Source organism: Phascolarctos cinereus, unplaced genomic scaffold (genome assembly GCF_003287225.1).
Source record: "Phascolarctos cinereus isolate Bilbo 61053 unplaced genomic scaffold, phaCin_HiC Scaffold_5;HRSCAF=322, whole genome shotgun sequence".
Classification (NCBI taxonomy): domain Eukaryota; kingdom Metazoa; phylum Chordata; class Mammalia; order Diprotodontia; family Phascolarctidae; genus Phascolarctos; species Phascolarctos cinereus.
In genome coordinates, this window is record NW_027555958.1 from 327,968,595 (window position 1) to 327,981,391 (window position 12,797).

Genomic DNA, 12,797 nt, shown 5'->3' on the forward strand with positions numbered 1-12,797 from the left:
TGGTGTCATTACAATCTACTTTATTAAACTAGACAAAAGAATAACAAATTTCTTTGAAGGAAAAGAAGACATAGAATATCATGAGAAACAATGAAAAAGAAGTAGGAATAAAGGGCAATAAGACAGCCGGTCCTCAAAATAATGCAATGCCATGAAAACTATCTGATGCTATTTAAAAATATAAAAGTAGATCACTGTAACAGAATAAACAAGATAGGATTAGAAATATTTGAACTCTATAACACAGTATTCAATAAACTTGAAAACACAAATTACTTGAGGAAGAACTTTCAACTTGACAAGAATTGTTGGGGAAGGTGCTCAAAGGACAGTCACAAACAGTTCTCAAAGGAAGTGCAAACTATTAATAACCATATTAAAAATGTTCCAAGTAATAATGAGAAATTTAAATTAAAATAACTCTCAGGTTTTGCTTTACACAGAATAAATGAGCAAAGATAATAAAATATGGAAATAACCAATTTTGGAGTTATAGAAAGATTTTAAAACTGATACACTGTCTGGTCTTCTGGAAGCAGAGCCAAGTGAAGTGGGACTAGGTGGTGGAAACAGAAGCAGCAGGGATTTGGGGAGCTCTTGAGCCAGAGACAATAAAAGGACCTGGCAACTGCTCAGAAAGTGATTACAGAGAACCCTTGTGCTAGCACTAGATACAGGACCAGATGCTGTTTATCAAATTCATGGCCTATAACCACTTCTGGGTCACAGTTCAAGGGCAGAGAGGGGCTCTTTCAGTCAAGAGGGAGTAGGAGCCCTGAGAAGCAGGGTCACTTTTGGTCACAAGGGATCAGAGACCCTGAGGTATAGGATTGTTCCTGGTCTGAGGTAACAGGATCTCTGCAAAGCAGTATCAATTGCAATCCCAAAGGATCAGGGGCCCTTTCTGAGTAAGGAACAAAGATCAGGAGAATAGTGACCATGTTTTTCCCTAGATCAAACCACCTTGGAAGCACTGAAAATTTCCAAATTGCCAAAATTGGCTCTGAAAATAGCAGTGTAAAAAAGCTTGAAGTTTGAGACAGTAACCCTCCCCTCTGCACGCTAACAACAGAGCTCATATTTAACACAAAGTTCAAAAACAATAAGGTAAGTCAAAAATGAACAAGCAAACCTGACCACAAAAAGTTACTATGGTGACAGGGAAGATGAAGACACAAACTCAGAAGAAAATAATAAAGTTAAAACAACTACAAGCAAAAACTCAAAAGAAAGCATGTGAGTTGAACATAAGCCCAACAAGAATTTCTAGAAGAGCTAGAATGTGGTTAAAAATCAATAACAGTTGTAAAGGAAAAAAGTAGGTAAAGAAATGAAAACCAAGGGCAAAAAATAAGAAAAGATAATAAACAGTTTGGTAAAAAAGGCAAAAAAATGCTGAATAAAATAACACCTGAAAAAAGACTTGGCCAAAGAATTGGAAATTGAGAGGATGCCCATCAATTGGGGAATGGCTGAGCAAGTTGTGGTATATGAATGTAATGGAATACTATTGTGCTATAACAAATGATGAACAGGCTGACTTCAGAAAAACCTGGGAAGACTTGTATGGTCTGATGCTGAGTGAAGTGAGCAGAACCAAGAGGACTTCGTATACAATAGCAGACACATTATGCATTGACTAATATTGTTAAACTGAACCCTTCTCAGCATTACGAGGATCTAAGACATCTCCAGAGGCCTTGGGATGGAAAATGCTGTCCACATCCAAAGAAAGAACTATGGAAGTCGAATTGCTCTCACTTATTTTTACCTTAAGTTGAATTTTGTTTCATCTTTCTGATGGTTCCTCCTATTGGTTTTAATTTTTACTTACAACTTCACTAATGTGAAAATATGTTTAATGGGTATGTAAATGTAAAGCCTATGTCAGATTGTGCGCCATCTTGGGGAGGGTTGGGGGGGGGAAGGGAGAAAAAATTTTCAACTCAAAAGCATATGGAAAAAAAAAATTTTTTAAAAACCTCCTTGAAGTGGAGAAACAGAAAAAGAAGTAGGATTTTTCCTTAACCTAAAAAGAATATATAAAGTTCTCCATAAGCCTAAAATCACTGTATAGATACTAGATATTTTTATACAGATAGATAGATAGATATGTGTGTATATAGATATAAATGTAAATCTATCTATATCTCTGAAATGCAATGCTAATATTAAAACACTAAAAATAAAAAAATAGACTTGGCCAAATGGGAAAAGAGAAACAAAAATTTATTGATGAAAATAACTTTTCGAAAAGCAGAATTGGTCAAATGGAAAAGGAGGCACAAAAGCTCACCCAAGAAAATCATTCCTTAATTGGGTATCTTGAAGCTAATGATTCCATGAGACCTGAAGAAACAATAAAACAAGGTTAAAAGAATTAAGAAATAGAAGAAAATGTGAAATATCTCATCAGAAAAACATCTGACCTGAAAATAGATTGAGGAGAAAAATTTTAAGAATTGTTGGATTCTCTGAAAACCATGATCAAAGAAAGAGCCTAGACATCATATTTCAAGAAATTATCAGGGAAATCTGCCACAATATCATAGAATTAGAAGGTAAAAAAAGAAATAGAAAGATTCCACCAATAACCATCTGCAAGATTCAAAAATAAAAATTCTCAGGAATATTATAGCCAAATTCCAGAGCTCTGAGGTCAAAAAGAAAATATTTCAAGAGGCCCAAAAGAAGCCATTCAAACACCATGGAACTGTAGTTGGGATCACATAAGATTTAGCAGCTACCAAACTAAAGAAGCAGAAGGCTTAAAATATGGTAGTCCAGAAAGCAAAAGAATTTGGATTACAACCAAGAATAATCTACCCAGCAAAATTGAGTATTATCCTTCAAGGGAAAAAATGGATACTTAATTAGAGGACTTTAAAGCATTCCTGATGAAAAGAACTGAATAGGAAAATTTGACTTTCAAATATAAGACTCAAGAGAAACATAAAAAACCAAACATGAAAGAAAAATCATAAGGGACTCAATGAGGTTAAACTCTTTAGCTTCTATATGGGAAGATGATAAGATGATACACATAACTTCTAGGAATTTTATCATCATTAGGACAGTTAGAAGGATTCTGTATAAAAAGAGGGTGTAGGACTAAGTGATTTATATTGGGATAATGTGGGGGAAATGGACAGGTGAGAAAGAGGGATGTCCTGGGAGAAGGGGAAGGGAGAGGAAGAATGGGGCAAATTATCTCATATAAAAGAAACTTGCAAGGAAGAACATTTACACTGAAGACAAAAATGGGGGGGAGGGGCAGGAAACACTTAAACCTCACTCAAATCTAAATTAGTTCAAAGAGGGACATATAGATATAATATATATTTGTGCATATATGGCATACACATTTATATATTATATGACATATACATTTATATATTTGCATATATACATATTTATATACACAGGCATATTTATAGGTTTACATATATAATAAATATATTATTATATTGTATGTAAATTTTCATATATGTATTTATGTGCACATACATGTATATGCACATGTATACATATACAGGTATAGATATAGACATAGATATAGATATATAATCAATTGACAATAAAAATCTATCTTACCCAACAGGTAGAGGTTGGGATGTTCAAGGAAGATTGCCACCCTCTGGTGTGAGGGCCTGTTGACTCTTTTTCAGGGCTATTCATACAACTTTAGCATTCACCTGCTACCCAACTACCACCTGTAGTTCCAAAAGGCTGTAGCATGCACAGTGAGCCACACCATCTCAGTAGATGGACTAAATCAGGTTGAAGGTAACTGACAGCCCTCAAACCCATCAGTAAGTTAGGGGGATTTCCATGACAAGCATGTGAAGACTTCCCCCTGCAGAATGGGTGGATCAGAACAATTTGTTCCAATAGCCATTAAAGTGGCCAAAGAGGCACTATGGAGTGCTTAGACCTTTGTTAGACATCAAAGATGCCAAGGTCATCCACTGCATCCTGGGCCATCACTAGTTGTCTTGAATTTTGCCTTGCCACTGGACTTTGATGACTCTGCAAGAGAGAGTGAGACTGATGATTTTGTGCAACTCTGCCTCACTTAAATTCAATTCACACACAAGTCAAGACATCACCCATGATGTCATTGGTCCTCTTCCAAAACAAAGGATGAACAGCAACTCAACAAGGAGGTAGGAGGGAAAGGGTATAAATGAAATGGGGGGGAGCAATAAAACGGAAGGTGGATAAAAGAAATCAGTGGTCACCAAACACTTTTGAGAAGGGACAGATTGAAAGGAGAGAGAGAGAGAGAGAGAGAGAGAGAGAGAGAGAGAGAGAGAGAGAGAGAGAGAGAGATACCAAATAGTGTAGCATCCAAATTCTTAAAGAAAAAGTGAAATGAACTACAGGAGGAAATAGTAAAACTCTACTAGTAAGATATCCCAAATTTCCCATTTCAAAATTAGATGAATCTAACCATAAATAAGAAAGAAGTTAAAGAGATGAATAGAATTTTTGAAAAGTTAGATATCATACACCTCTGGAGAAAACTGAGTGGGAACAGAAAAGAGTGTACCTTTTTCTTGGCTGTACATAGAAATTTTACAAAAAAAAATTTACCATGTATTAGGGCATAAAACCTCACAAACAAATGCAGAAAAGCAGAAATATCCAAGGTACCCTTTTCAGACCATAATGCAACAAAAATACATTTCTAAAGGCCGTGGAAGTATTGATTAAAAATTAATTGGAAATGAAATAACATATTTTTTAGAAATGAGTTATTCAAAGAACAAATCATAGAAACAACCAATAATTTCATTAAAGGGAATGACAACAGAAAAACAACAGTCCCAAATTTGTGGGATGCAGCCAAAGCAGTACTTACAGGAAAATTTATATTCCCAAATGCATATCAATAAAGGAAAGAAAGAACAGATCAATGAATTGGGCACGCAACTAAAAATTAGAAAAATTACAAATAAAAATATTTCCAATTAAACACCAGAATGGAAATCCTGAAAAGAATGGAGAAATCAATAAAATTGAAAGTAAAAAAAAAATTGAACTAATGTATAAAAGTCAAAATTGGTTTTATGAAAAAAAACATTGATTTAATTTTATTTTTAACAAAAGAAGAAGCCAAATTACCAGTATCAAAAATGAAAAGGGTGAATGTACCACCAACGAAGATGAAATTAAAGCAATTATTTTTTGTCTAATTATATATCAATAAAATTATTTAAGTGAAATGGATGAATACTTACAAAAAAATAACCTATTCTGATTACCAGAAGAGGAAATAGAATATTTAAATAACTTTATCTGTGAAAAAAAAATTGAATAAGCCATAAATGAGATCCCTAACAAAAAAAAAATCCCCAGGACCAGATGGATTTAAAACTGAATTCTACCAAAAATTTAAGAAACAAATAATCCCAATGTTATATAAACTATTTGGAAAAATTAGTTAAAGGAATTCTACAAAATTATTTTTTTGACACAAATATGGTTTTGATACCTATATCAGGGAGAGCAAAACCAGAGAAAGAAAACTATTGACCTTTTTTTTATGAATATTGATGTGAAATTTTTAAATAAAATAATAGCAAGGAGATTATAACAATATCTTGCACTGATCATACACTATGATGAGGCAGAGTTTATACCAGGAATACAGAACTGGCTCAATATTGTGAAAACAGCATCATTGACCACATCAATAATAAAAACAACAAAAATCTTATAGTTATGTCTGCAGATGTAGAAAATGCCTTTGATAAAATAGAATGCACCTTCCTATTAAAAACAGGGGGAAGGGGTGTGGAAAACTGCATATGATACAGTTTTTTTGTATATTGATTAATTTTTCTGAACTATTATTTTTCCTCTTTTGCTTATACCAATTTTTTATTCTTTGTTATAAGAGATGGCTCTATGTAGCAGAGGATACATTTGAAACATGTAAGTGAAAGCTATCAATAAATTTGTTTAAAACAACATAAAAGAAAGCATGATAACTAAATGACTCCAAACAGGCTGCAAGAGAAAAAACTATCTCATTTCTTTGCAAAGGTAAAATAACATAACCATAGAAAACTGCACATTCTATCATGCTTTTTTCAATTTTCAATACTTTGGTTGATTTTGTTGAGATTTTTTTTTGTTATTTGCTCTTTGTTAAAGGGGATGATACTCTGAGAGAAGAAGGAAAATGGTATATAGGTAAATGAAAGTGATGTAAAAAACAATATATATCAATAAAATAAGAGATATCAATCAAAATTATTTAAAAAAGAATTTGAGATTACAGTTAATATCAACATTTTTCTAATAGAATGGGACAAATAAAGCAAAAAGATAAAATTATAGAATTGCAAATAGTGCTGACAAAACTAAATTTGATGGCTGTATGGAACAAACTGAATAGAAAAAGTGGGAATATAAATATAGAAAGGTAAAACTTAAATATTACACTTGCTAATGATTATCTACAAAAATTAAATACTGCCTCAGTTGAAGAAAAATAGCAAATCTAAATGTATCAGTCTCAGAATGAGATCTTAAATAGGTCACTTAAAATGCAATATAAAAGTTACTAATGTTTGATCATCAAACATTTAAATATTAAATAATTTCTATGCTATAGAAATTGTTTAAATTTTTCTTTTGGCATGTAATATTCTCCCTAATTCTTTCTGAGGAAAATATGGTACTTAACTCTCAAACATGGCAAGAATAAGCTAATATGACTATTGATTATTTATTTAAAATATTAAATAAATACTAACAAAACAAATTCCAAGTAGGATTTATACCACTGAGGATGATTAATTATTAGGAGGAATGGTAGAATAAACATTAACAATAAGAATTACCATAAAATCGTGATTATATTAACTTATAAGTTAAAAGCTTTTAAGAAAATTTACACCCATTTTTCATTTAAAAAACATAGAAATGGAAATTTTTCTCTTTCACATAAATATAGTATATGTTTAAAATAAAGTGCACGTTTATATGTAATGGAGAAGTATTAGAGGCCTGTCTCACCAAGAAGAATGGTAAAGTACTGTTGGTTATCACCATTATTATTTAACATTTATATTTTAGAAATACTATCTAGGATAATCACAAGGAAAACAAATTCAGGGTATAAGCATAAGCAAAGAGGAAGGTAATATATTTATTTTCTGATGTTATGTTGGCTCACTTAAAAGACCCAAGGGAGATAACCAATAACAACAAAAATAATAAATACCTTTAGAAAGACTGCAGGCCATAAGATAAATCCGTAAAAATAATTAGCATTTTTGTATGTTATTTTTTAAAACTCTGAAGAAATATGACAACAATAAAAGTACAAAATACTTTTTATTAACTTTAAAAGTTATGTAAAAAAAGAACCATCAAAATTTAAACAGAAATTTTTAAAAAAAAATACTTTGAGAACTATCCAGTGTTCGTGACTAAGGTGAATCAATAAAGTTGGCAATGGAACCCAAATTCAAAATACTAATAAATACTATGTGGAATTTGATAAAGTGCTAATGGAATTTATATGGAGGAATAAACAGACAATATTATCAAGAAGAATGACACAAAGAAAGGGGGAATTGACAGATTTCAAATTGTTATTAAACAATAATTATGAAAACTATATGGTAGTGGATTTTTAAAAATAAAATATGAAGAAATAAAATACAACTGATAATTCATAATAAAACCAAAGTCTGGTATTTGGTAAATCCAAGATCAGAAAAAATAGGGAGGGGGGATGATTATTCAGTAACTGAAAATTATTAGAAAAATTGGCTATCAGTATAATGAAAAACAAACAGAATTAGATCCATCTCTCATACATACACCACAATAAAGTCCTTGTGGATCAGAAATTTACATATCCAAAAAGTCACATTTCACATATTCAGGTAGCATGACCTTGAGAGGGATGGCCAACACACTGGATGACAGAGTAGGGTTACAAAAAGTTCTCAAAGGTTAGAATGATAAGGTGAATGTAAGATGAAATTGAATGCAAATAAATGTCAAATCCTTCACTTAGGTTAAAAAAATGCACTCTAAATAGTATTTTGAGATATCACTAGACAAGTTTTTGTGGGAAAGATCTGGGGATTTTAGTGAAATGAAAGTTCAATATTAGCCAGCCACAGTAGAAAGGCAAATGTAATCATGGTTAAGAAGGCATCTTGTCCACAATGAACGAGGTTATCTTATTGTGCCAGAATCAAACAACACTTAGTGTTGTTTTCCATTTTGCATAGCATGTGTTGGGAAGGATATTGACAAGCTGAAACATTTCTAGAAGAGCACCACTATGGGTGGTGAAGAAACTGGAGATCATGCTCTTGAGAAGAAAACTGGGTGAAGGAAGAGGGGAGGTTTAGTTTTGAGAAAAGAAGCTTTAAGAGGAGTGTGATTACTGCCTTCAAACATTTGAATGCTGTCTTTGGGGGAAATGAAACTAGACTTGTTCTGCTTGTCTCCAGAAGGTGGGATGAGGAATAAAAAGTAAAAAATAGCAGAAGTGAGTTTAGGCTCATTGTTGAATATAGCAGGTATATAGCATCCCCTCACCTACCTACTCCCACTTCTATACTCAGAAATTTGAAAAAGAAGACAGTGAAAAACTGAAGAAGGCAGAAAAATGCATGTGGTTTCACAGATCCTCAGATCTCCAAGTTTCTTTTTCCTTCGCCTTTGAAGAAATCTCTAGTTAGGAATGTATTTGGTTTGAATGTAGAAAAGAAAATAGAATAAAAAACAAGAAGGAAAAAGACATGGTAGCCAAGCACTCTACTGCCCATGCAACAGAATGTTGCCCACGTAGAGACCTAAGCCTCTACCAGAATTATAGTATTTAGACAAGTGGAAAACCAGGTTTGTAAAACAGACCAGAAGAAAGCTAGATTGAACTGACAGCTTGTGAAAATCTCAATACAGCATGACATAGAGAGGACCTCTTTTTCACTGCCTCATATTTTCCTTTGAGAAAACTGGAGCATTATTTCACTGCCCTTATTTCAACTTCTACCACTCAGATACCTTCTGTCTCTATCTCCTCCTTCACTCCTGTCTTACAGAATCAAATGGCCTTACTCCTTACTTAGTCTAACTCCTGTGCCTGTTCAAGTGATTCCATTCCATTCCATCCCTTTGTCCTTTTGTCTCCTTGTCCACCCCAGATTGTCCCATTATCAACTCCACTCTATCACTTATTTTTAATATAACCTTGTCTGCTGGCACATTTTCTACTGCCTAACAACATGCCCCTGTCTTTCCCATCTTGATAAAAATCTCTCACTTGTTCCTTTCATCCTTGCTAACTATCACCTATATCTCTTATGGCCTTTGTAGCTAAACTTCTTGAAAAGACCATCTAAAATAGGTGTCTGCATTTTCTGTCTTCTCATTCTCTTCTCTACCTTGTAAAATTTGGTTTCCAACCTTATCATTCCACTAAAACTGCTCTCTCTGAAATTACCAGTGCTCTTAGTTGCCAGATCCAATGGCCTTTTCTCAACCCTCATTCTCCTTGACCTCTCTTTAGTTTTTGACACTGCTGCTCCTCCTCTCTTCTTTAATACCCTTTTTTCCCCTCTAGGTTTTCTGGATACTACTTGCTTCTGGTTCTCCTCCTACTCAACTGGCTCCTTCTCTGTCTTCTGTGGTGAATCTGATTCCAGATCATACCCTCTGTACCTCAGGGTTCTGTCCTGGGCCCTCTTCTCTTCTCCCTCTATACAACTTGGTGGTCTAATTTAGTGGTCTAATAAGCTCCCATGGATTTAATTACCACCTCTACTTTGATGATTCTCAAATCTACCTATTCTGCCTTAACCTGTCTGCTGAATTCCAATATCACATCTCCAACTGCCTTTCAGACATCTCAAATTAGATGTCCAGTAGACATCTTAAATAAAACATGTCCAAAACAGAACTTATTATCTTCCTATTTTTTTCTTTTTTTATTATCTTTCTCCCTAAATTCTCACCCTCTCCTACCTTTCCTATTATTGTAGAAAGCAACACCATCCTCTTAATCCATCAAGCTCTCAACCTAAGAGTTATTCTCAGCTCCTCATGATCTCCCACTTCCTATATCCAATCTGTTGCTAAGGCCTGCCCATTTCATTTGCAACATCTTTCGAATAAGGCTCCTTCTTTCCTCTGACACTGCTACCACTCTGGTGCAGGGCCCCATCACCTGACTCCTAAACTATTGCAATAACCTGCAGATGGATCTGCCTGCCTCAAATTTCTCCCTAAGCCAATCTTTCCTTTATTTAGCCACTAAAGTGATTTTCATAAAGTGCAAGTCTGATCATGTTACTCTCCTACTAAATAAACTCCAGTAACTTCCTATTGCCTCCAAAAATGAAATGCTCTGTTTGACATTCAAAGCCCTTCATAACCTAAGCCCCTTCTATCTTTCCAGTTTTCTTACTTCTCAACATATACTCTTTGATCCAGTGATACTGACCTCCAGCTGTCCCATGAACAAAATACTTCATCCTTTGATTCTGGACATTTTCTCTGTCTGTCCCCCACACTTGGAATGCTCTCCCTCCTTAACTCCACCTACTGACTTCCCTAGCTTCCTTTAAGTCCCAAGTCATTATTTTTTTTATTTATCTTGAATATAGCTTGATTTGGATATTTGTGTATTTTGTCTCCTCAATTAGGTTGTAAGTTTCTTGAGAGCAGGAATTTTCTTTTGCCTCTTTTTGCATCCCAAGCACTTAGCATAATGCCTGGCCCTTAGTAGGAGCTTAATAAATGTTGATTGATGGATGGATGGATTGATCTCAGAAGGAAAAGTATATAAAGTCAAGAGCAGAACAAGAAGAGAAGTAAGCATAAATGTTAGTCCTGAGCAGGAATTCACCAATGAGAGGAAGGGGTCACATGGACAGAGGCATCCACAGCATGAGAAGGATGATGGGGTAGAAGGAGAAAAATCTAGAGAATCATGAACAGAGCCAGAAAAGTTATGGAGGTAATAATATGTGCCCTAACTTAATAAACTCTTTAATTCTCATAAAATTTAAAGGATTATTATTAATCCATGCCTCTGCACACAGAGAGTGTTTAGTCATTGTTGACTCAATATGAAGTCACCATGACTTTATTCACTGAGATCAATAAATAAAGTGCCAAAATGACATTTTCAAGGATAAATGATGGGCTTCCTAAGTGACAGTGACACCAATTAGCCTACAAAATTTATTGAAAGTTATATAGCACGAGAGGGCAGCTAGGTGGCACAGTGGGCCTGGAGTTAGGAAGGCTCATCTTCGTGAGTTCAAATCTGGACCCAGAAACTTACTAGCTGTGTTACCCTTGACAAGTCACTTAACCCTGTTTGCCTCAGTTTCCTCATCTGTAAAATGATCTGGAGAAGGAAATGGCAAACCACTCCAGTATTTTTGCCAAAAAAAAAAACCCTAAACGGGGTCATAAAGAGTCAGACACAACTCAACGATGACAACATATAACATGAAAAGGAAATGAGTAGATGTAGAAAATGTAGAAGGCTCTGCTTGATCTGAAGAATGTTCTTCTTTCCTGTCCACATTCTCAGAGCACTGAGTAGAAGGGGTCATTCAAAATGAAAGAGAGGAGTCCACCAGAAGGCAAAGGGAGCTCCCCCAGGGAGTATAGTGTACCTGCATTTAAAAAAAATTTATAAAATGAGAATGGTCAGATGCCTAAGAAATGTGGAAATATTGCCTGACATCATGGAAATCTTTCAGGCCTGCCTGGTGAAGAATCTATTACACAATTGAGCAAAATCCCAAGACACAGGTTCATTGCAGTTGCTGATGCAACTTCTGCTGTTACCACATAAGAAGTGCTTAAAGTTAGGGGAGTAGTCTCAATTTTGAGATATAGATTTGGGGTATTATTTTTATTTAAAGCTTTGGGCTGTAAATAATAGAGCAAAAATGAGTAAGAGAGAGTTGATGCGTAGGATAAAGAAGGAAACAGGGCAGAATACCTAAATGTCCCTGATGAATTCAAGTCACCTGCTATAGATAAATCAATCAGTCAACAAACATTTATTAAGTACCTACTAATGTGATAGGACTATGTTAAACATTGGATGAAGTACATATTTGGGTCCTAGGGAAATTGGTGTATGTAATTATCTGGGATATTTAAAAGACTGTGGAAAATATGGGAAAGATTAAATGTCCCAATTTTCAAAAAAAAAAAAAGGAATAGGACAAAATCTGTAAGTGATAGGCCAGTGAGCTTGATGTTGATACCTGGAAAACTCTAGAACAAGTCATTAAAGATATAAACATCTGGATAGGGAAGAAGTGATTATAAGAAGCCAGCATGCCTTCTTCACAAACACATCATTGCAGCTTGGGGACACCTAGGTGGAATAGTGAATAGAGTGCCAAGCCTGGATCCAGGAAAACCTGCCAAGCCTCAATCCAGGAAAACCTAAGTTCAAATTTGGCCTTGGAGACTTACAAGCTATGTGACTTTGGGCAAGTCACTTAACCCTGTTTACCTCAGTTTCCTCATCTGTAAAATGAGCTGGAGATAGAAATGGCAAACCATTCCAATATCTCTGCCAAGAAAACCCCAAATGGGGTCACATGACAGCAACTTAAACTTTTGTTAGGATTATTAAACTAGTAGATAATATGTATGCTCTGGATACAGCTTACCTAGACTCCTATCAAACTTTTGACAAAAAATTTCATACTTTTCTTGTGGAGAAGATGGAGAGATATGTGTTAGACAATAATATAATCAAATGGATTCCAAACTGGGTGGATGAC